At 37.4% G+C, this 24985-nt stretch overlaps 1 long non-coding RNA gene and 1 other non-coding gene across 2 annotated transcripts; both read left to right on the forward strand.

Annotated features, from left to right (window-relative positions):
- The first annotated feature begins 2320 nt into the window (after window positions 1–2320).
- Window positions 2321–22589, forward strand: LOC126298706 (uncharacterized). Its single transcript, XR_007552655.1, has 3 exons — window positions 2321–2898; window positions 3236–3336; window positions 19807–22589. It is a non-coding gene; the product is annotated as an uncharacterized LOC126298706 (long non-coding RNA).
- Window positions 21835–21907, forward strand: Trnat-ggu (transfer RNA threonine (anticodon GGU)). The gene has a single exon. It is a non-coding gene; the product is annotated as a tRNA-Thr (tRNA).
- Window positions 22590–24985: the final 2396 nt, after the last annotated feature.

Genomic DNA, 24985 nt, shown 5'->3' on the forward strand with positions numbered 1-24985 from the left:
TTGTTGGTGCAGTTATTGTTACTTTCATGCTATGCTGTATTAACAGTTCTTCAAAATCTTGTCTTATTTTTGTGCCTTTTCCCATGTCAATATTGAAGTCTCCACATATAATAAGATTTCTCTTCATATTCATTCTCAATAAGCTAGCAATTTTTTTCAGAAAGATGCTAATATTGCCACATGGTGACCTGTACACACAAAACACTCTACAAACAACTCACTGCATCCAATCTCATAGACAACTAATGCTCATGACTATTTCAGTGTGTGTTTAAACTTGATTTGCATCCTTTTGCACTCTTTTGAGTGGAAAAAAATTTAATAGACATCATCTTTTAGATGTAGAAACACATTTTGCAACTTTCGTTTACATCGCACAACTCTGTTTTTGTGATGTGATTACAGCAGCAGAAGGATGCTATACTAGCATGACTTATAAGGACATCAAGGTGATGAAGACGCCATTAGCAATACCTCATTGACTTTGAACGAGGTCACATAATAGGGCCATGGGAGGCTATATGTTCCTTCTGCGATACTGCAGAAAGACTTGTTAGGAATGTAGCCACTGTACATGACTACTGGTAGCGGTCATCAGGGGAACATATGATCGAAAGAAGATAGCTCCGTATGACCATGTAGCACTTCCGAAGGGTAAGACCATTGTGTTTGGCATATGGCTGTTGCAAATCATACTGTATCTGCAGCAGCAATTTGTGCAGCAGTTGACAGCACAGTGACACAATGAACTATTTCTAATCAGTTACTTCAAGGATAGTAACAAGTCAAAAGCCTTGTTGTGTGCATTCCACTGACCCCAAACCACTGCAATTTGCGAGTTCAGTGGTGTCAAGCAAGAGCTCATTGGAGGGCAGGATGGAGGTCTGTTGTGCTTTGTGAAGAGAGCTGGTTCTGCCTCAGTGCCAGTGCTGGCCATGTATTGGTTAGGAGCAGGAGATTTGAGGATCTGCAGCCAGCTTGTCTGCATACTAGGCTCACCGGACCCACACCTGGAGTTATGATATATGACAGCAGGAGTGCACTCACAGTTCTCCCATGCATGCTGATGGCCAATTTGTAAATTAATCTGGTGGTTTGACCTGTAGTGCACCAGTAATTAACAGCATTCTGGGGTAGCTTCCCAACAGGATTCATCTCTGGTGTCCCTCTATGATTTTTACACTCCCACCCCACACTTTCATAAAATACTAAATTGGTGATCCTTTGATGTCTCAGAATGTGTCCTACCAGCTGATTCCTTTTTTTGTGAAGGTGTGCCACATTTTTTGTTTTTCCCCCAATTCCATTCAGTATGTCCTCATTAGTTACACAACCTAGCCATCTAATCTTCAGCAGTCTTCTGTAGTAGCACATTTTGAAAGGTCCTTCTCTGCTTGTCTAAATTGTTTATTGTCCATGCTTCACATACACACATGCCTACACTCCATACAAATACCTTCAGAAAAGACATCATAACACTAAAGTCTAAATTGGACATTAACGAATTTCTCGTCCACTGAAACTGCAGTTGTGTGTGTGAGGTGCATTTGTGTGCGTGTGTGTGTATGTGTGTGTGTGTGTGTGTGTGTGTGTGTGTGTGTGTGACTATGCATGTCTACTGTTGACGAAGACCTTAATGGCGGAAAGCTTTAATTGTCAGAGTCTTTTTGTTGTGCCTATCTGTGACTCAACATCTCTGCTATATGGTGAGTAGCAAGTTTCCTTCTCATAATATTGTTACATTCCATCCTCAATTTTCCATTGTTTGATGGTATAATTATTCACCAATACAAGTGTTCAATAACAAGCTTTTTTGATCTTCTAAAAAGAAGGAGTTGTAATTTCAAAATACTGACAGTGATATAAATATTCTAATATGCTGAGGCCAGAGTGCTTCAGAAGACAATTAAGTACATATTTAACAGTTCAGACATTAAATGGGCAATGAGTATACTTTCAACCAGATTCAGATGTTGTTCTCTGTATTCCCAACAGTCCAGCCACATGGCATTCATGATTTTTAGGTTTTCGACATGTTGTATGTTATGTTACTATGGAATGCTTGCTGTGCTTATATAATTTTCATAAGAGATCTCATAAGCATCTTTCTCAGCAGGAACACTCATGAGTGCTCCAACTATAGTGTAAAATTATATACATGGAGCTACTGTACACTAAAGTTAAATACACAGAAACAAGGATCTGAGTAAAAAAATTATCATATCAATCTGTATACATTGTTTTGAGATGCACACGTATAATAACAGTTAAACACTGTGGTATATAGTTGACTTTATTAATGCAAATAGACAAGAGACTATCCCATGGGTCTGCAAAGTTACTAGACTGTTACGTAATTCTGTTTCGGCTTTGCAATCAAGCTTGACTATCTTTTATTCTAGTATGTTTGTATTGCAAGATTCTACACCGTGTAAAGAAAATTTTATTGATGCTGAGTTCAGTGAGAGGACAAATAATGTGATTCACTAATCATGTAGTTATTATATATGTTGTTTCTGTTCTTGCAGATGTGTACAAGAGGACACACACCATATATATAATTAAGGCAAGGATGGCCAATGATCACTTCACTGCAGATGTGCACAACACTCGAACTCATAAGGGAATCAGTGAACTCCCACAAGTAATGAGGATAACAGGGAAGGTGCACTGCATCAGTATTGTGTGTTTAGGTTAACAATTTACATCTGATGCAGGTGTCCTAGGGCAGTCCGTGCAGTTATGATGACACTGCGTCAGTATGGCGCAGTAGTCAGCACATCTGCCTAGTAAGCAGGAGACCTGAGTTTGAATCCCAATCCAGCATAAATTTTCAACTTTCAATTTTGATTTAAATCAATGATCACTGGCAGCTATTGTCATTAATTCCTTTGCGCCGTAAGTATGACACACAGCTATTATTTGAGAATTATCTATCAAAAAAGAATGGTTTGAGAGCCAATGTATTTATCAGTAACATATAGTCTTTGAAGACATTAGTATTTTGGGCTATATGTTTATTTTAATATAAGACGCAATTTGTGATTCATTCTTTATAGTGTCCTTGTAGTGTAAGGTTCTGCATTTGCATAGTAATTTGTACTTTTTTGTCATGGAAGTAATGCATAATGTTAATAAGTGTGTCAGTAAAGAAGAGCTGCTTGTAGTATGGTACATGTACTGAGTCCTTCTGTCATGTGTGTTTTGCTAATGGCACATTGATGTCTGTTTACAGGTAATGATGTCATTTTCAATACATTTTGGTGTTGTGGTACTATGTGCATGTCAGGTCCTTTGTCCAAAGTAATTTTTTCTATTACAAGTCAATTATTTGAGGTAGGTATCTTATGTGAGTAATGTGATATTAGTAGTTTCTGTAACTTGTAAAATGAAATACATTTTATGACATGAAGAGTATTCCTACATATCAGCGTTATACTAGCATGTTTCCAGTCAGTCACAATTGAAGAGTTTGGTGCAAGAGGGTGGTAACTCCAAAAGTCATGAAAATCTGCTTATTGCATCTGTGTATGCCATAAAATTAGTTGCCTATCTGATGCAACAATGAGGCAGATTCACTGGAAACTGATGGTAATACATGTGATTAAAACTTTAATACCTTTTGCATTTTGGGCAAAAAAGAGACTCTTCCAAGATGTACCTCTCACTTGCCCCAATGTGTTTCAGCAGTTACTCAGTAGAGAGAAGCACATTCTGACTCTTGTGCATGTTGCTTTGAGTTCTCCAGCTGGTAGTTGGTTAAATATTGGAGAGTAGTGATGTGAGTGAACCTTGAGCAGATTCAGGCAATGACACAGGAAATGAATCTTCACAGAAAAATGTAAATGTGAGTTATGAAAGCAGGTGAAAGTGGTTGAGAAATCCAATGACGTGGAAAAAGAATCTGAGGAAGCTGAGAAGTGCAAGGAGTGAAGAATGTATAGGTTTTACTGGAAAAGTTCTACTAAGCAGGAAGCCTGCTAAAGACTGCAGATGCAAGGGAAACTGCTTGTTGATTCTTACAGATGATGAGAAAACTGATGTCTTCACATTGTTCTGTGGAATAGAAAATCAATAACATCAATACTTAAGTGGTTCAATAACAGTATGAAGTATCATGAGATGTAGACCAACAACAGGGCAAGGGGTTGTTGAGATTTCAGTTACAAGTTTAAGGTACATGTGAAATGCAACATTTTCAGAAATGAATGTCTGTTTATGTGTTGCTATGTAGGGTAGTGGAGTTTCATTCTATATTGTTTCTTTTTAGGTTAGGATGGGACAAAAGGAACCATTTTTTGAACCATCTACTGATGCATTTTAGTGTTGTCAACTTTTGATGTATAACTTCTATGTCTGTGGAACCAAGAATTAGACAGCACTCTTATATATGTATGATGAATCGACTGGAAAGAAAAGTACAAATGAGACAATCAGCTTTCTGAAACACTACTTTGAGAATATACTGAATGGAGATATTAGACATCTATACACATTCTCAGACAACTGTTGTGAGAGGGGGGGGGGGGGGGGAAGGAATATAAGAAAATAGTGAAAAATACATCACCATCAAAGTCCCATGTAATCACTACTGCTACTACTACTACTACTACTACTACTACTACTATTATAAATAGTGACTTTGTGAGTCACCAAAATCATTAAGTTCCTAGAAACCTTTAAAGGTGACACCAAAGATAGATTTCTAGTGTCTATTTACTGAGTAATGTACTTTGTGTCATTCACAACAGTGATGTCATAGAATGTAGTGTATCTGCAAGCATCCCTATCTTTTGCAAGTTCAAGCTGCTGAAGCAATCTCAGAATATTACCCTCACTGCTCAATGTGCATATTAAGGAAAACTGCCATTAAAACTCACAAAACTAAAAGACATAATGACATTGGCAGAGTAGTGCATACCACATAATGACAAGCAGTTTTACGAAGCACTGAAGTGTACATTACATAAGGGAAGTGCAGACTGTACTGACTGTCTTGCAGAAAAGAAAGATAACACTTCAGTATATAACCTTCATCATGCAGTGGTGACTAGTTTTGTTTTATTGTGTTTGCATATTTGGATTCAAAGAGCATAAGTTTTCATTCTACATTTGCTTTGTCATCTTCCACTTTAATGATTTGGATAATCAAATATTTAAAAATATTTCTAATATTTTGGTCAAAGACAGATGTAACTCCATGTTATTATTTATATTAATATAAATAATACTAATTGGCCTGAACTTTCAAATTGTACCCTCACATTACCACCTCAAAGTAGGTGCTTCGAGAATACATCTCTCTGAACTATTCCAGCTGTATGAAATACATTAATCAGTATTCTGCCACCCCCTCCCCCCACAAAAAAAAAAAAAAAATAAAATAAAATAAATAAAAATAAAAAAATAGTTGTCGCTGTCTTGCACGAATGAGACCCTTCAGTTGTTGCCTGGGATACTGCTCTTGAGAATGCATTATGTTTGGAGAAATGTAACTTTCAGATGCTACTTTGGAACTATTTTGAGGGATTTGATTTATTGTATCCTATGCCCACTATAACTGGTGATACATTGTGTTGTTTGCTGTACACTCCAGGACATAAAATGTGGCATTGTTGGTAACGTGGATATGAAATTTTTAACTAACTAAAACTTCAACTAGATTTTTAAGATTTTTGCAGATATGCCCAACATATACGTAGCATTACACTTAGGGTATCTTATTGGCTAAAATAGGACATCTATTTCATAACTTTTATATCATGTGTGTTTGATAGAAATTTTCCATAACGTTTATTGTGGCCTTGTATAGTTGAAATGTGGACTCATTTGTCAGAAACAGGTAGGTTCAAGCTACTGAAAGCGGATTCCTTGTTGGAAACATATTTTATAAACAGGTGTGATCTGTGTTGTGAAAAAATTTCATTCTTTTACAACTATTGAGTTAAAATACATTGTCTCTTACTTATATTTATGCCTAACATCTAGTTTATGGTATAATAATGCACTCATACAGATGTTCAGTAACAGGCTTTTTTGTCCTTTTTTGTAGTTGAGTTTGTTTTTCAATTGACTAATGATTTTAGTGTTGGAATGCACTGGAAGAAATGTACTCCAGAAGATAAGGAGGTACATATTTAACAGTGCAGACATTAAACAGGATATCTGAGCGCATATTCAACCAGATTTTGATGTTGTTCTCAGTTTCCAACAGTACAAACACAGAAAAATGTGACCAAGACATAAAAAATTCTCATTTCAGTTTTTATAGCTTGTGTTGAGGTCCACTGTTACAATAAAAGAGATACTCTGTGGTATATAGTTGACCACATTAATGCATGTAGCCAGCAGTCCATCCCTTCTACATCTACATCTACATGACTACTCTGTAATTCACATTTAAGTGCTTGGCAGAGGGTTCATCGAACCACAATCATACTATCTCTCCACCATTCCACTCCCGAACAGTGCATGGGAAAAATGAACACCTAAACCTTTCTGTTCAAGCTCTGATTTCTCTTATTTTATTTTGATGATAATTCCTACCTATGTAGGTTGGGCTCAACAAAATATTTTCGCATTCGGAAGAGAAAGTTGGTGACTGAAATTTCGTAAATAGATCTCGCCGTGACGAAAAACGTCTTTGCTTTAATGACTTCCATCCCAATTCACGTATCATATCTGCCACACTCTCTCCCCTATTACGTGATAAAACAAAACAAGCTGCCCTTTTTTGCACCCCTTCGATGTCCTCCGTCAATCCCACCTGGTAAGGATCCCACACCGCATAGCAATATTCTAACAGAGGACGAACAAGTGTAGTGTAAGCCCTCTCTTTAGTGGACTTGTTGCATCTTCTAAGTGTCCTGTCAATGAAACGCAACCTTTGACTCGCCTTCCCCGCAATATTATCTATGTGGTCTTTCCAACTGAAGTTGTTCGTAATTTGAACACCCAGGTACTTAGATGAATTGACAGCCTTGAGAATTGTACTATTTATCGAGTAATCGAATTCCAATGGATTTCTTTTGGAACTCATGTGGATCACCTCACACTTTTTGTTATTTAGCGTCAACTGCCACCTGCCACACCATACAGCAATCTTTTCTAAATCGCTTTGCAACTGATACTGGTCTTCGGATGACCTTAATAGACGGTAAATTACAGCATCATCTGCGAAAAAACTAAGAGAACTGCTGAGATTGTCACCCAGGTCATTTATATAGATCAGGAACAGCAAAGGTCCCAGAACGCTTCCCTGGGGAACACTCGATGATTTGCCGTCTATTACTACGAACTGCGACCTTGCTGACAGGAAATCACGAATCCAGTCACACAACTGAGACGATACCCCATAGGCCCGCAGCTTGATTAGAAGTCGCTTGTGAGGAATGGTGTCAAAAGCTTTCCAGAAATACGGAATCAACCTGAGATCCCCTGTCGATAGCGGCCATTACTTCATGCGAATAAAGAGCTAGCTGCGTCGCAGAAGAACTATGTTTTCTGAAACCATGCTGATTACATATCAATAGATCATTCCCTTCGAGGTGATTCATAATATTTGAATACAGTATATGCTCCAAAACCCTACTGCAAACCTTGAGGTCGGAAGTTACTACACTGTTACATAATTCCATTTTAGCTTAAAGTCAAGTTTGTCTTCCCTTTATTCTGCTTTGGTAGGTGTGGTAGGAGGGGCTGGCTGCAGTTCACAAACAGCTGAATGCAAATGTGGAGGTTGGCCATCTGTCGTCACCTATTTGTCCTGTGGGTGAGCAGCTCGCTGCTCCTTCAGCAGAGTCCGGGCGGGTGCATTATGGAGCCACCTTAGGAAGATAATGTTCAGGACTGGAAAGAGAGTCTATGTGTTTTCAGTGCACCTGCTGGGGGGCCTCATCAGAGATGTGAAGACAGCCTTGCCTGTGGCTATTGAGCATGCAGGCAGCATATGTTTGCAAGTTGTTACACATGTTGGCACTAACAGTGCCTGTCATATGGGGACTGAGGCCATTCTCTGTTCATATAAGAATCTGGTGGAGGTAGTGAAGGCTGCTGGTCTCTCATGCGTGGTGCTTGGAGAGCTCACAATTTGCAGCATTGTTCCCAGAGTTGGGCAGTACCTTTGGTTTGCAGTCAAATGAAAGGTCTCAACCAGTGGCTTTATCGACTCTGTGAGTCTTGGCTGCAGATTTCTATACCTGCATTATTGAGCGGGGATTTTTAGGACTCACCCTGATATGTCAGGGTTTCACTACACAAAGACAGCAGCTACGTGGATAGCAGATACTTGTGGAGAAGACACAGAGGTTCTTTAGGCTAGGTGGTAGTTTTAGGTATTCTGATGAGTGCTCACCAGTCGGTACACAGAAAGGGAAGTCAGACTACATTCAACAAAGTTTCTGAATTTACTGCCATTCAGGTAAGTTCTCACACTCAAATTATTCACAGGACTGAGAACTAGCCTAAACATTAAGTAAGAAGCTCTGAGACATTTAGTGAGTCATGGAATGTATATTGGACAGACAGATGAGATACCACAGAAGGCTCAGTGTCATTGCAGATGACAAAAATATTGTCTCTATTGTGGTCAAAGTTGAGTGTGATAGTGAAGTTATCTGGTCACTTATAACAGCTGTAGGTGAAACCAAGTTAATTGTTGGAAGCTTTTACCAGTGACCCAATTCTTCAGTGACAGTTCTAGAGTCATTCAAAGAAATTCTACTCTCAGTAGCACGTAAATACTGAGATTGTGGAATACTTGTTGGAGGTGACTTTAACCAACCATGTACAGATTGGGACATCTATAAATTCATTGTTTAGGGGGAGGGGGGATACAAATAGACAGTCTTGTGAAGTACTTTTGAAAATGTCTTGAGAAGCTAGTTCAGTAGCACAAACTCAATGGAAATATCTTAGGCCTTGCAGCTGCAAACAAGTCATATCCTGTCAACAGTGTCGGTATAGATATGAGTGTTAGTGATTACGATGTCTTTATAGCAACTATGGTTACAGAAGTTGATAAATCAGTGAAGAAGGCTAGGAGAGTGCTTGTATTAGAAAGAGCAGATTAGTATCTGTTAGCATCTCACTTATACAATGAACTGATGTCACTTATTTCCAATAGAGGAAGTATGGGCAAAGTTTAATCAGATTGTGAATTCTGATCTGCAGGACTATGTGTCTTGTAAGTGGATTAAGGATGGAAAAGAGCCACCATCATTTAACAATGAAATTCAGCAAATGTTGATGAAGCCAAGGCTGTTGGACTCTTGGTTCAAAAGAGAACATGCAAATGATGACAGGCAAAGATAAGATTTGTGCATCTGAGAAAAGTTCTATGTGCAAAGTGTACAACTACTTCCACTGTCAAACGTTAGCAAAAGATCTGGCTGAGAGACCAAGATAATTCTTGTTCTATGTAAAACTGCTAAGCAAATTTAAAGCTTCCACCCAGTCACTCATTGAACAGTCTGGTAAGGCACCTAAAGGTAGGAAAATGAAAGATGAAGTTTTATGAAGTTTTTAAATTCACATTTTCAAACCAATCATGCAAAAGAATCATAAAGGCATAACATCATTTGATCATCGAACAGACTCTCATGTGGACAACATAGTAATAAGGATCCCCGCCATAGAGAAACACCTGAGAGAGTTGAAAACAAATAAGTTAACAGGTTCTGAATTCAGTTTTACAAAGAGTACTCCTTGGAATTCACCCCTCACTTAGCTTACATCTATCATGAATATCTCGCTCATCACATAGTCTCAAGCAACTGGAAAAAGGGCAGGTGACCACTATATATAAGACGGGTAAAAGAATGAACTCACAAAATTTAGGTCAATTTCCTTAAATGGTTTGCTACAGAATTTGTGAACACAGACTGATTCTGAATGTAATAAATTTCCTTGAGACAGAAAAGCTTATGTGCATGATATATTGTGAACTATGGATGAAGGGCAGCAGGCAGATTCCATATCTCGAGATTTCCAGGAAGCTTTTTACAGTTGCCTCACTGCAGACTGTTTATGAAGGTAAAAGCCTATGGTCCCAGATACGTGAGTGGCTCGAAGACTTCTTAAGTAATAAAACCCAATATGTTGCTTGACAATAAGTATTTATCAGCCGAGGGTATCATCAGGAGTGCCCCAGGGAAGTGTTGTAGTGCTGTTGTTATTTTCTATGTGGGGAACTGATCTAGTAGGCAGGTTTGGCAGCAATCATCAGTTGTTTGGTATTGATTCTGTGGTGTACGGGAAGATGTGGAAGGTTAGTGACTGTGAGAAGATATAAAATTACTTAGGCAAAATTTCTAGTTGGTGTGATGAATGGCAGTGAACTCTAAATGTAGAAAGAATATAAGGTAAGGCAGATTAATAGGGGAAAAATGGTGACATTTGAATATATGATTAGTAGTGTCCTGCTTGACACAATCATGTTGTTTAAATATCTGGGTGTAGCGTTACAAAGTGATATGAAATCAAATGAGTATGTGAGGATTGTGGTAGGGAACACAAATGACTGACTTTGGTTTAATGGGAAAATATTGGGAAAGTGTGGTTCAACTGTAAATGAGACTGCATGTAACATGCTAGTATGACCTATTCTTGAGTAATCTTTGAGTGTCTGGGATACACACCATGTCATATTAAAGGAAGGTATAAAAACAATTCAGAGGCAGGCTGTTAGATTATTTGCAGATAGGTTCAAAAAACTTGCTGGTGTTACAGAGATGCTTTTGGAACTCAAATGGATATTCCTGGAGGAAAGGCACATTCTTTTTTAGGATGTCTATTCAGAAAATTTAGAGAATGAGCATCTGAAGCTGATGTCAGAATGATTCTACATCCCCCAACATACATTTCACATAAGTACCACAAAGATAAGATACAAGAAATTAGGGCTCATATTGAGTCATGAAGATGGTTGATTCTCCCTCATTCTATTTGCAAATGCCACAGGAAAGGAAATGACTAGTAATGGTACAGAGTAGCCTCCACCATCCACCATATCTTAGCTTGTGGAATACATATGTGAATGTAGACTGCAGGATCCTCCCCAACGTAAAGAAAATATTATTGATGCTGAGTTCAATGAGAGCAAGTATTCTTGGTGTTGCTTTCTTACTTATACAAAAGGAACTTATAGGTCCAAAGTCAGTTGCAGGTACGTGATACATGTTGTGCTTGTACAGAGGAAAAGCAAGGTATAAGTTACATCTGAAAAAAGTGCCTTTGATGTTGGACACATCTCAACTACTTCATCAGCCAAACTACATGTGCATTTCCAAAGTCCAATAGTTGCCAGCTGGTGGGCCTTTATACCCGATGAAATTTGAATACAGAGCAAGAAAATCTCTCCATTATGCATTTCTATGCAGCAGATCTCCAAAGCCTCCATATTGCACAAGTTCTTCAACATTGTAGAGCACTGTAACATTTACAAGGCGCTAATGGTCACCCTAAAATGTACTGTCTATTTAGATTTGAACTGTTTATGAAAGATGTGCAGTATGAGCAGCTGTCTTGATAAGAACAATTAGTTTGTTATTCCCTTATAAGTCATGATAGTATAATGTCCTTCTGATACTGTAATATTTTATAAGACATGGAAGATATTTATGATTTAGTGTTCTTAAGTATGATACACAGCCATTATTTGACAATTATCTATCAAAAAACAATGGTTTGAGATTCAGTAATTAATATCTATCTCTTAAGGTACTCTCCTTTTCTCTTTTTTAGTAGTAGGTCATTTCAATGTGAGGCACAATTTCAAAATCACTCTTGTAGTGTAAGGTTTTTTAGTTGCATAGTAATTTGTGCTTTTTTGTCATGAGAGTAATGCACAATATTAATAAGTGTCTCAGTGGAAAGAGCTGCTGTAGGATAGTAGATGTACTAAATCCTACTCTCATGCTTGTTTCACAAATGACACATTGTATTCTGTTTACAGGCAATAACATCATTCTCATAATATCCCCAGTGTTGTAATACTAGGTGCATATCAGGTCCTTTGCCAAAAGTGATTTTTTCCCCATAGCAGTCAGTTCTTGGAGTTAGTTAAATTTTGTGTATCAAGTGACGTTGGTAGTTTCTGTAACTTGTAAAATGAAATACATTTTATGACATGAAGAGTATTTGTACATATTAGTGTTATACTTAGACATATCTGGTGAGTCACAATTTTTGCATGTGATACTGCTCTTGAGATATCAGTATTCTTGAAAAACTTAAATTCTGAAATAATGCATCAGCATTATCTTGCAGAAAATGATTTATTGTACCCTATGTGCATTGTAACAGATGAAGCACAGAGTTGTCTGGTGTTCGGCCCAGGAGATAAAAGGTGGCATTGTTGGTAATACAGAAATCAAAATATTTAACTGTCTATAACAGCAATCAGATTTTAAGCCATTTGCAAGAATTCCCAACAGTTAAATGACATTGCATTTATTGTCTTGTACTAGTTAGAATAGTACATACACTTGTAAATTTCACATCATGTAAGTTAGATAGATATTTTTTATAGCTTTTGTCATGACATTGAAGAGTTCAAATGTGGACTAATTTTTAGTAAGAGGTGTTGTATATAGAGAGACAGAAAAAAAAATCACATCACGAAGGAGGAGTTGTGCAACATAAACAAAAGTTGGAAGGCATGTTTCTACATCTAAAAGGTGATGTCTAATAAAATTTGGTGCCAGTCACATAAAAGTGGCATTAGTAGCACCACCATTAGAATGGAAATCATGTTGGCTTTAAATACACACTGAAATTGTTGTGAGCATTAGTTGCCTATGAGATTGGATGTGGTGAGTTGATGTTAGTCAAAAATGTCTTCAAGGTGGCAAAGATGCCATTATCAACACCTCACTGAGTTTCCACGAGGTCATGTAATAAGGTTATGGAAAGCTGGATGTTCCTTCTGCAATATTGCAGAAAGACTTTGCTGGAATGCAGCCACTGTACATGATTACTGGTATCAGTGGTCATGGGAACATTTGGTTGCAAGAAGACTGGGCTCCATATGGTCATGTGGCATTTCCGAGAGGTAAAATCATCTTTTTTGGCATATGACTGTTGCACATCATACTGTATCTGCAACAGCAATTTGCGCAGCTGTTGGCGCCACAGTGACACAACAAACTGTTACAAATCAGTTACTTAAAGGGCAGCTCCAAGCCAGAAGCCTTGTTGCATGCTTTCAACAGACCCCAAAGCACCACAATTTGCGACTTCAATGGGGTCAAGTGAAAGCTCATTGGAGAGCAGAATGGAGGTCTGTTGTGTGATTGGAGATCTGTTGTATTCCCTGATGCTCAGCGCCAGTGATGACCATGTATTGGTAATGAGCAGGCTATTTGAGGGCCTGTAACCAGCCTGTCTGCATATATAGCACTGGACATACACTTGCAGTCGTGGTCTAGGATGCAATCTTGTACGACACTGATGGCAAATTTGTAAGACAGTCTGGTGATTCGACCTATTGTTCTGCCATTAATGAGCAGCATTCTGGGGGTGTTTCCAACAGGATAACACTTGCCCATTATCAATTTTGTAACCCAACATGGCCCACATGTGCCTTGGCTTGCTTGATCACCAAAACTGTCTCCAATCAAGCACATATGCAGCATCATTGGACAACAACTCCAGTGACATTCACAACCAGTGTTAACTGTCCTTGTATTGGCCATGCAATTTTTTTTGTTTTGCAATTTTTATTCCCATCAGTGTATATCAAAGGACAGTATGTTTTTGCTTTGTAATCTTGCAAAGAACAATGACCAGTCGTAAAATAACATTTGACAAAACAGCAATACAATGCCTCAGTGGAGTGTGCCAAATGGAAAATGATGTTATATGAAAGAAGCTGGAAAACTGAATCAATTCAATTATTTTAACACGAAATGTCACATAGGTATATCCTCAGTTGCATGTTCTTTCTAATGGACTAGTTTTAGACCATCAGTTGACTTTATGAGACTATAGTTACTGAGTGCAGTAATATTTGAGGTGTTCATAAGTATAATTTATATCCACAGGAAACAAAACGGTGGCTGGTGTCATTTGTCCCCAAAGCAGAATTCAGATGAAACCTGAAATACTTTTTTGTAGTACCTGTACAGAACATTTGTCTTGTTGTTCTTTGGGTACAGATCTTTGAAGTTGTGCCACTAGTTAACTTTTCTGACAACCACATTACTGTTGGTGGGGTCTTCAGTACAAGCCTGTTTTGATATATCTCTCCATGCTGCTCTTTCCTGTGCAAGACTCTTCATCTCCAAATAACTACTGCAACCTACATCCTTCTGAATCTGCTTGCTGTATTCATCTCTTAGTGTCCCTCTGTGATTTTTACACCTGCACCCCATGCTTTCATAAAATACTACATTGGTAATACTTTGATGTTTTAGAATGTGTCCTATCAACTGATCTCTTGTTTTAGTAAAGTTGTGCCACAATTTTTTTTGGCTCCAATTCTATTCAGTATCTCCTCAATAGTTATGCAACCTACCCTTCTTATCTTCAGCATTCTTCTGTAGCAGCACACTTTGAATGCTGCTCTTATCTTCTTGTTTAAATTATTTATGGTCTAAGTTTCACTTCAGCACATGGCTACACTCCATACAAATACCTTCAAAATAGGCATTCTTACACATAAGTATGTATTGGATGCTAACCAATTTCTCTTCTTATGGCAATTGTGAGTCAAAATTGTATATCTTCTCTACTATGGCCATCATCAGTTAATTTGCTGCCAAAATACCAAAACTCATCTACTACTTTAAATGTATCATTTCCTAATCTAATTCCTCAGCATCACCTGATTTAATTTGACCACATTCCATTACACTTGTTTTGCTTTTGTTGGTATTCATCTTATATCCTCCTTTCAAGACACTGTCCATTCCACTGAACTGCTCTTCCAGGTCCTCGGCAAAACAAGATTTGGAAATGCTAATGGAGGAAAGGGGAAAGGAGAGATTATAGAAGAAATAGGAATACGACATTCTCAGGCAGTGTGTTTGTGAATGTGGAAACCAGGTTTGATCTGTTGTCACAATAGGAAACTTATGAGCCACAAATAGAGGTAGGAGTAGACAGGACACAACAAACTTTCAAAAAGTGTTTGAAAAGTATGAAGTCAGAAAAAGCTGTAAAGAAGAAGGAAGTTATGTTGTTAAGTAGTTCACATGGTAGAGGTGTTGGCCAACTGTTGCAGGATGAACCAGGGTCAGACTACCAGGTCACAAATTCTTTTAAACCTATTGCAAGTCTGGTTCAGGTGATAGAGGATGTAGGTTCAATTTGCAAAGACTTCACAAAGGAAGACACCATGGTAATAATGGGTGGGGCAGGCAACAGCGTAGATGGGAACCATAATTATTCAGTTGAGAGTAACCTGGTAAAGATAGCTTCAGCAATGAGACATACTGGTTTGGACTTGGGACTGTTCTCAGGCACCATGACTGGCCTCATTTAAACTCTTCTGTTAGGAGAGTTAATTTAGGGGGTGGAATGGCTGCTTGGATCAGATATGGGGTCTCATATCAATGTGGTTCCTGCTGACTCTATCAGCAGGTGGGACTATACTAGGCATGGCATTCACATCAACAGGAACGGGAAGGGAAAACTGTATGGGCTAACAGCAAATAACATAAGGGGCAGGGGGGGGGGTTAATGTCACAAGTGATAAAGTACCATTGAGTACAAGTGACAGATCAGCAGTTTTTTCAGGGTATGGAGAACAGAAATAAAAGATGTTCAGAGACAGGCTGAAAATGACATTCACATTGATAAAACAGGCAGCCAGAAAGCAAATTTTAATGTACACAATTCATGCCTCTGATTGAAACTAGAGATACTTAAAAACTGGCAGGAAAATTAGGTTCATCCAGTTGTAATTCAGCCAGTGTACAAAATCAGTTATCATTATTGCATCAAAATATCCGAGGACCAAAGGGGTAAGCTTAATGAGTTGCTTATTTGTGTTGAAGAATTAGAGTTGAGCAAACCAGTTGATACACTCTACTTCTCTGGACATTATCTGACCACTGGTATAGATATGTTAAATGTTACAGGATTCTAGTTAGCTTCTTACTTCTGTTAAAAAAAATGGATAAAGGAGGAGTTGCCACATTTGTCAGAAACTGTTTTGATTTCAAGAATATTGATATTAATAAATTTTGCTCAGAGCAGCACTTAGAAGCTTGTGCAACACAAACAGTATTTCATAATAAGTCCTTTATAATAATAAGTATAGACATACCACCCTACTGTGAACTTTGCTACTAGGATATGTAAATGCAACAAGACTGCTATTGATAAATCTTTGTAGACACATCAAGGAAAAAAAGTCACATCACAGAACCAATATTAAATGGGCTATCTGATCATGACATACAGCATCTTTTGTTAACTGTTAAAACTTGTTAGGAAAAAAAACTAGTAAATCTGAGTACAGGAGGGTAATAAATAAGTAAAAAATAGAGAAATTCAGGAAACTGCTCAAAGACGTGAACTGGATGGATGTTTGCAATACTTCTTATTCAAATGGAAAATACAAAGCGAACATTAATAAAGTTACCTCCATGTTTGAAAATTGTTTTCCCCTAAAAGTGATTCAAATCACAAGGAAGGCAAAAAATAAACTGTGGATTACAAAAGAAATAAAGATATAATGTGGGATGAGAAGGAGAGTGTATCTACTCTCTAGAAACAGCTTTGATGTTAGAATTGTAAAGCATTACAAAGAATATAGCAATAATATTGAAGCAAGTAATCCAGAAATCGAAGCAGCTTTATTACGAAAAAAGATAATTACATCAGTCAACAAAAGAAAAACTGTATGGGATACAGTGAAGACAGATACAGGTGGGGCCAATAAGGAAGAGGAACACATAGCTCTAAAAATAAATTAGACTTTGATAACAAGTGCATGCAGTGTTGCAAACCTCTTAAACACGAACTTCGTTTCTGTCAGTGACAGCTTGGGGTAATCAGGTTCATTGACCAGTGCAATGGAGTATCTGAGACCAGTCTTTAAAAATAACTTCAGTAAAATGGAAATGACACTCACGTCTCCCAAATAAGTTCTATCCATCCTAAAATGCTTAAAATCTAAGTATTCCACTGCGTATGATAACATATCAACGAAGTTAATCAAAGAGTGCTCATGTGAATTGTGTTCTATTAAGTTATTCGTGTTATCAGTCTCTTATCAGTGGAACATTTCCAGACTAGCTAAAATATGCTTAAGTTAAGCCTCTTTAGAAGAATGAGGATAGACAGATACCATCAAACTATTGACCAATTATTTGCTGGCTTTCTCAAAAATATTTGAAAAGTTTATGTTCAAGTGTATCATTAAGCATCTGACTACAAATAATATTTTGTCCTTGTCACAGTTGGGATTTCTTAAGGGTTCTGATACAGGGAAAGCTATTTACACTTACAGTGAGAATGTGCTTAATTCATTAGATAATAAATTAGAGGCTACTGGCATTTTCTGTGACATGTCAAAAGCCTTTGACTGTGTGAACCACAGCATTCTCTTAAATAAATTAGAATATTGTGGTGTTACGCGCAATGCTGTGAAATGGTTTGAGTCTTATCTATCTTACAGGACACAAAGGGTGTCATCAGGAAATTCCTGTGAAGTAAGCAGTCAGTCTTCATCTGACAGAATGAATTACATGTGGTGTTCCTCAAGGTTCCATCTTGGGTCCATTGCTTCATCTTGTGTTCTTGTGTACATTAATGACCTTCATCTGTTACATTGCCAAATGCAAAGGTTTTTTTTTTTTTTTTTTTTTTTGCAGATGATACAAACATTGCAATAAGTAGCAAGTCAAGTACAGATTTAGAAATAGGTGCTAATTAAATTTTCACTGACATTAATAAGTGGTTTAAAGCTAATTCACTGTCATTAAACTTTGGGAAGACCCACTATATGAAGTTCAGAACCTGTAAGAGATTTCCTTGCAGCATGTGTATAACATATGAAGACATGCAGATCGAAGAAGTTGACAGTGTTAAATTTCTGGGAGTACAACGCGATAATAAATTCAGTTGGGAGAGGCACACCACAGAATTGCTTAAGTGCCTAAACAAGTCTGTATTTGCAGTGAGAATGATGTCAAATGTAGGAGACATAAATATAAAAAAGTAGCATACTTTGCTTAATTTCATTCTATTATGTCATATGGGATCATATTCTGGAGCAACTCACCAAACTGATCAAACGTTTTTAGGGTGCAAAAGCAATGATAAGAATCATTTGTGGTGTAAATTCAAGAACATCATGTAGAAACCTGTTCAAGGAACTTGGTATTCTAACTACTGCTTCTCAGTATATTTACTCCTTAATTAAATTTGTTGCAAGTAACATATCTTTATTTCCAACCAATAGCCCAATACATAGTATCAATACTAGGAATAAGAACAATCTACATAAAGACCTAAAATCACTTACCTTGGTCCATAATGGGGTCCAATATTCAAGAACTTTCACACATTTTCAGTAAATTGCCAGCAACCATTAAAAACCTGGTTTCAAATAGCCAGAGTCTGAAAGACTTTTTGATAGGCAACTCCTTCTACTCTATGGATGAACATCTTAACAGGGACTTTTAGACAAGCTTAAGTAAAAATGTCTGTTAGATTTCAGTTTTGATAGCACTTGATCACAGTAGGCCAGATTAGGTATTTTGTGTATGATAAATTTATTAACAGTGCATAACAATGTTTCATTCTGACAGCGTGTTAACTCTGTAAATATTAGCTGTTCCAGTTTACCACATTTCACATTGCATTCACCTATTTCTACAATATCCTGACAAATGATCAGTGTAATAAATATTATATTCAAATGCTTTATGTTTTTATGGTATACTTTCTGTCATGTTCCACATCCATGAGAATCATCTAATGTTTTGGGTCTGTGGAATGAAAACTGAATCTAATCTAATCTAATCTGCTGTCTCTGACAGAATTACAATGTCATCAGGAAATCTCAAATTCTTTATTTCCTGTCTCTGAACCTTAATCTTTGCTCCAAATGTATTTTTGGTTTCCTTTACTGCTTGCTTAATGTATGCATTGAATAGCATTTATGATAGGTGGCTTCCTTTTAATGCCCATCAAATCCTATGACTGCCATTTGGTTTATGTACAAGGTGTAAATATCCTTTCAATCCCTGTATTTTACCATTGCTACCTTCAGAACTTCAAAGAGAGTTTTCCAGTCAACATTGTGAAAAGCATTCTCATCACATTATACACTTTCAATTGCCACAAATACCTTCATATTGTTTGCACAGTCACTCTTAATTTAAACCCATGATTTCAGTTTTGTGGTTGGTAGTCATCAATAACAAATACACAGTATAAAATTGTGGTTGCTTGTCATTTCTGATATGTTTAAAAAAACCTAATTTTTGTGTGAGGTAGGTTCATTCTACATGAAATGGATTATTTGTTGATATATATTTTATCAAAAGGTGTGATTTGCATTGTGAAAAGCTTTCATCTACTCATAACTATTGGGCCAATACATTGGCTCTAACTCATATTCATCGCCAGACATCTAATTTACCTTATGGCATAATGACACACAAATACAGATATGCAATAAGAAGCCTGTTTGATCTTGTTTTTAGTGGAATTGTTATTTGAAAAAATTGACAGTGATGTATGAGGATTGTTCCACAAGATATGCCTCCAATTTTTTTGGTGATTTTTGATGTCCATGCCAGTTGTAATTGGTATAGTGTTAATTCTTGAACCTTCCTCTTTCATTTGCAGGTGGTTTTGTTGTCCTGCAGTAGTGGGCGCCAGCAGAGGAGTCTTCCTAAATGGAGTCTGATATGAACATGCATATAAAACAGCTATGTATGATTAAATTCCTCACTGCTGAAGAAATCACACCAACTGAAATCCAGTAACACTTGCTAAAGGCGTATGGAGACAATGCAATAGACGTGAAAAATGTGAGGTGATGGGTGCAGCTTTTTCGAGGTGGTGGAAAGGTTTTGCATGGCAAGCAATGGCCAGGTCGACCTTGTACAGCTATCATCGCTCGCATCCCTCACAAGAGCATCATGACTAACTTATCCATGCTGATTGGCAGCTAATGACCAGAGAATTGTGTAGAAAGCTGAATGTCAGCTGTAATGCCTTGGAAACAGTGTTGGAACATCTTGGTTATTTCAAGATCTGTGCGACATGCGTCCTGCTGGATCAATACGAAGCTCAAGGTGACAGTTTTCTGAAAAGAATCGTCACCAGAGATGAGACATGGCATCACCACTTCAAGCCAGAATCCAAACGACAGTCCCTGGAATGGTGACATGTGAATTCTCTGTCAAAGAAGAAATTCGAGTCACAGCCATCTGCAGGCAAAGTGATGTTCACAGTCTTCTGCAATAGCCAGGATGTGGTTCTTTTGGATGTCCTGGATCCTGTAGAAACTTTCAATTCAGCATGCTACAGGGTGACAGTGACTAAGCTGAAAGCCTGAATTTCCAGGGTGAGGTCAGAGAAGAAGACCGCTTTCAACTGCAACGTCATAACACCACACCCCACACCAGTTTTTCAACCACACAACTCACTGAAAAATTGGCTGGACTGTCTTACCGCCTGCACCATACAGTCTGGATTTAGCACCTTCAAACTTCCATTTCTTTGGACATCTAAAAGATTGACTACATGGTGAACATTTTCAAGACTCAGATGCTGTTGTCAAAGCTGTAAGGAAGTGGTAAGCCTCAAGTGGTTCTAATTTTTACAAGTCTGGTATGCAAAAGTGCATAACAAATGGTGGTGTCTATGTGGAAAAATGACAGTCTGTAGCTGACATATTGCTCTATTTAGCTATACTGTTGTGATTTATGTATACCCTGTAGTTTCCATGAATAAAAATAGGAGGCCTTACTTGGGGAATAACCCCTTGTAAGTGTTCTAATGTGATGAGGCCAAAGTAACTCAAAGGCAAGGAAGTACATATGTAACACGTCAGATATCAAATGATAACACATGGAACCAGATTTACATGTTGTTCTCAGTATTGCCAACAGTCCAGCCACATTGCATTGGTATTTGTGAATTTTGATTTTTAGGTTTTCAACACACTGTATGCTATGTTATCGATTATGAAATGTTTGCCATGGTTATATATGTTTCATAAGAGATCTTGTATGCTTTGTGCTCAGCAGGAACAGTCATGAGTGCTATAAGTATAGTCTAAAATTATATCCATTGAGCTACTGTAGAAAAAGGTTACATACACAGAATCTAGAATCTGAGTAAAAAATGGGTTATTTTGAGATGCACGCATATAATAAAAGTGAAACACTGTGGTATATAATTGACTTCATTAATGCAAATAGACAAGAGACTATCCCATGTGTTTGCAAAGTTACTAGACTGTTATGTAATTCCAGTTTGGCTTTGCAATCAAGCTTGACTATCTTTTATTCTATAATTTTTGGATGCAAGATTCTATACCCTATAAAGAAAATGCTATTGATGCAGAGTTCAGTGAGAGCACAAAGAATGTGATCTGCTAATTAGGTAGTTATTATATATGTCATTTTTGGTCTTGCAAACATGACCAAGAGGACACATGCCACTTTTATAATTAAGATAAGGGCAGCCAATGATCACTTCAGTGCAGATGCACGCCACACTTGAACCCTTAAGGGAATTGGTGAACTCCCACAAGTAATGAGGCTAACAAGCAAGGGGCACTGCATCGGTAGTGTGTGTTTAAGTTAACAATTTACATCTGACGCAGGTATGCTAGGGCAGTCCGTGCAGTTACAATGACCACTGTGTCTGGATGGTGCAGTGGTCAGCACATCTGCCTGGTAAGCAGGAGATCTGGGTTTGAATCCCAATCCAGCAGAAATTTTCAACTTTCCACATTGATTTAAATCAACGACCACTGGCAGCTACTGTCATCAATTCCTTTGTGTCTTAAGTGTGATACATGGCTATTTTTTGAGAATTATCTATCAGAAAAGAATGGTCTGAGAGCCAATATGTTTATCATTACTATCTAGTCTTTGAAGATATAATATTTTGGAGTATATTTTCATTTTAATATAAGGTGCAATTTGAGAGTCATTCTTATAGTGTCCTTGTAGTGTAAGGTTCTTCATTTGAACAGTAATTAATGCTTTTCAGTTGTGAGAGTAATTTATAATGTTTATAAGTTTGTCAGTGAGGAGCGCTGCTCACAGGAATTTACTGAACCCTTTGTCATGTATGTTTTGCTAATGGCACATTTATTTCTGTTTAAGGTAATGATACCATTCGCAATACATTTCATTGTTGTCATACTATATGCATGTCAGGTCCTTTGTTCAAAGTAACTTTTCCCAAATGAGTCAATTATTTGAGGTAGGTGTCTTGTGTGAGTCATTTGATGTTAGCAGTTCCTGTAACATGTAAAGTGAAATACATTTTATGATACACAGAGTATTTATAGATATCACTGATATATTTACACTTATCCTGTCAGTCACAAATGTTGCCTCAGATGCTGTTCATGAGAATGCATTATATTTTGAGGAATATTACTCTCAGATGCTACTGTGGCATTATTTTTAGTGCATGATTTTTTGTACCCTACGCCCACTGTAATTGGTGATACACTGTGTTGTCATCTGTATACTCCAGGAGATAAAGGGTAGTGTTGTTGGTAATGCATATATGAAAATTTTCATCCATCTAAAACTTCTACTATATTTTAAGATGTTTGCAAGTACTCCCAACATGTATGTAGTATTACACATATGATATTTTATTGGTTAAAATAGGACATCCATTTCCTAATTTTCACACCATATTTGTTAGATGGGAATCTTCCATAGTTTTTATCATGGCTTTGTGTAGTTGAAATGTGGATTCATTTGTCAGGAAGATGCAGGTCCAAGCTATTGGAAATGGGTTACTTGCTGTTATCATACATTTTATCAAAATGTGTGATTTATTTTGTGAGAAGCTTCCATCGTCTTACAATTATTGAGTTAAAACAAATTGTCTCTCACTTGTATTTGTTGACTTTAATAATGCCCTAATACACATGGTCAATAACAGGCCACCAAGGTTTAAGAAGAAAATTCAGAAGATGTTGAAGAAGCAAAGGCTCTTGTTGCACTCTCTGTTCCAAAGAGAACATGCAAATGATGACAGGCAAAGATAGGTAGAGATTTGTGCATCTGTGAAAAGATCTATGTGCAAAGTGTACAACTACTTCCACTTTCAAACGTTAGCAAAAGATCTGGCTGAGAGACCAAGATAATTCTTGTGAACAACTTTTGGACATGTCTTGAGAAGCTAGTTCAGCAGCACAAACTCAATGGAAATATCTTAGGCCTTGCAGCTGCAGACCAGTCAGACCCTGTCAACAGTGTCAGTATAGAGATGGGTGTTAGTGATTACGATGTCTTTATAGCAACTATGGTTACAGAAGTTGATAAATCAGTGAAGAAGGCTAGGAGAGTGCTTGTATTAGAAAGAGCAGATTAGTATCTGTTAGCATCTCACTTATACAATGAACTGATGTCACTTATTTCCAATAGAGGAAGTATGGGCAAAGTTTAATCAGATTGTGAATTCTGATCTGCAGAACTATGTGTCTTGTAAGTGGATTAAGGATGGAAAAGAGCCACCATCATTTAACAATGAAATTCAGCAAATGTTGATGAAGCCAAGGCTGTTGGACTCTTGGTTCAAAAGAGAACATGCAAATGATGACAGGCAAAGATAAGATTTGTGCATCTGAGAAAAGTTCTATGTGCAAAGTGTACAACTACTTCCACTGTCAAACGTTAGCAAAAGATCTGGCTGAGAGACCAAGATAATTCTTGTTCTATGTAAAACTGCTAAGCAAATTTAAAGCTTCCACCCAGTCACTCATTGAACAGTCTGGTAAGGCACCTAAAGGTAGGAAAATGAAAGATGAAGTTTTATGAAGTTTTTAAATTCACATTTTCAAACCAATCATGCAAAAGAATCATAAAGGCATAACATCATTTGACCATCGAACAGACTCTCGTGTGGACAACATAGTAATAAGGATCCCCGCCATAGAGAAACACCTGAGCGAGTTGAAAACAAATAAGTTAACAGGTTCTGAATTCAGTTTTACAAAGAGTACTCCTTGGAATTCACCCCTCACTTAGCTTACAGCTATCATGAATATCTCGCTCATCACATAGTCTCAAGCAACTGGAAAAAGGGCAGGTGACCACTATATATAAGATGGGTAAAAGAATGAACTCACAAAATTTAGGCCAATTTCCTTAAATGGTTTGCTACAGAATTTGTGAACACAGACTGATTCTGAATGTAATAAATTTCCTTGAGACAGAAAAGCTTATGTGCATGATATATTGTGAACTATGGATGAAGGGCAGCAGGCAGATTCCATATCTCGAGATTTCCAGGAAGCTTTTTACAGTTGCCTCACTGCAGACTGTTTATGAAGGTAAAAGCCTATGGTCCCAGATACGTGAGTGGCTCGAAGACTTCTTAAGTAATAAAACCCAATATGTTGCTTGACAATAAGTATTTATCAGCCGAGGGTATCATCAGGAGTGCCCCAGGGAAGTGTTGTAGTGCTGTTGTTATTTTCTATGTGGGGAACTGATCTAGTAGGCAGGTTTGGCAGCAATCATCAGTTGTTTGGTATTGATTCTGTGGTGTACGGGAAGATGTGGAAGGTTAGTGACTGTGAGAAGATATAAAATTACTTAGGCAAAATTTCTAGTTGGTGTGATGAATGGCAGTGAACTCTAAATGTAGAAAGAATATAAGGTAAGGCAGATTAATAGGGGGAAAATGGTGACATTTGAATATATGATTAGTAGTGTCCTGCTTGACACAGTCATGTTGTTTAAATATCTGACTTTAGTTTATTGGGAAAATTTTGGGTAAGTGTGATTTAACAGTAAATTGGACTATACGGGGTGATCAA

This window comes from Schistocerca gregaria, chromosome X, assembly GCF_023897955.1.
Source record: "Schistocerca gregaria isolate iqSchGreg1 chromosome X, iqSchGreg1.2, whole genome shotgun sequence".
NCBI lineage: Eukaryota > Metazoa > Arthropoda > Insecta > Orthoptera > Acrididae > Schistocerca > Schistocerca gregaria.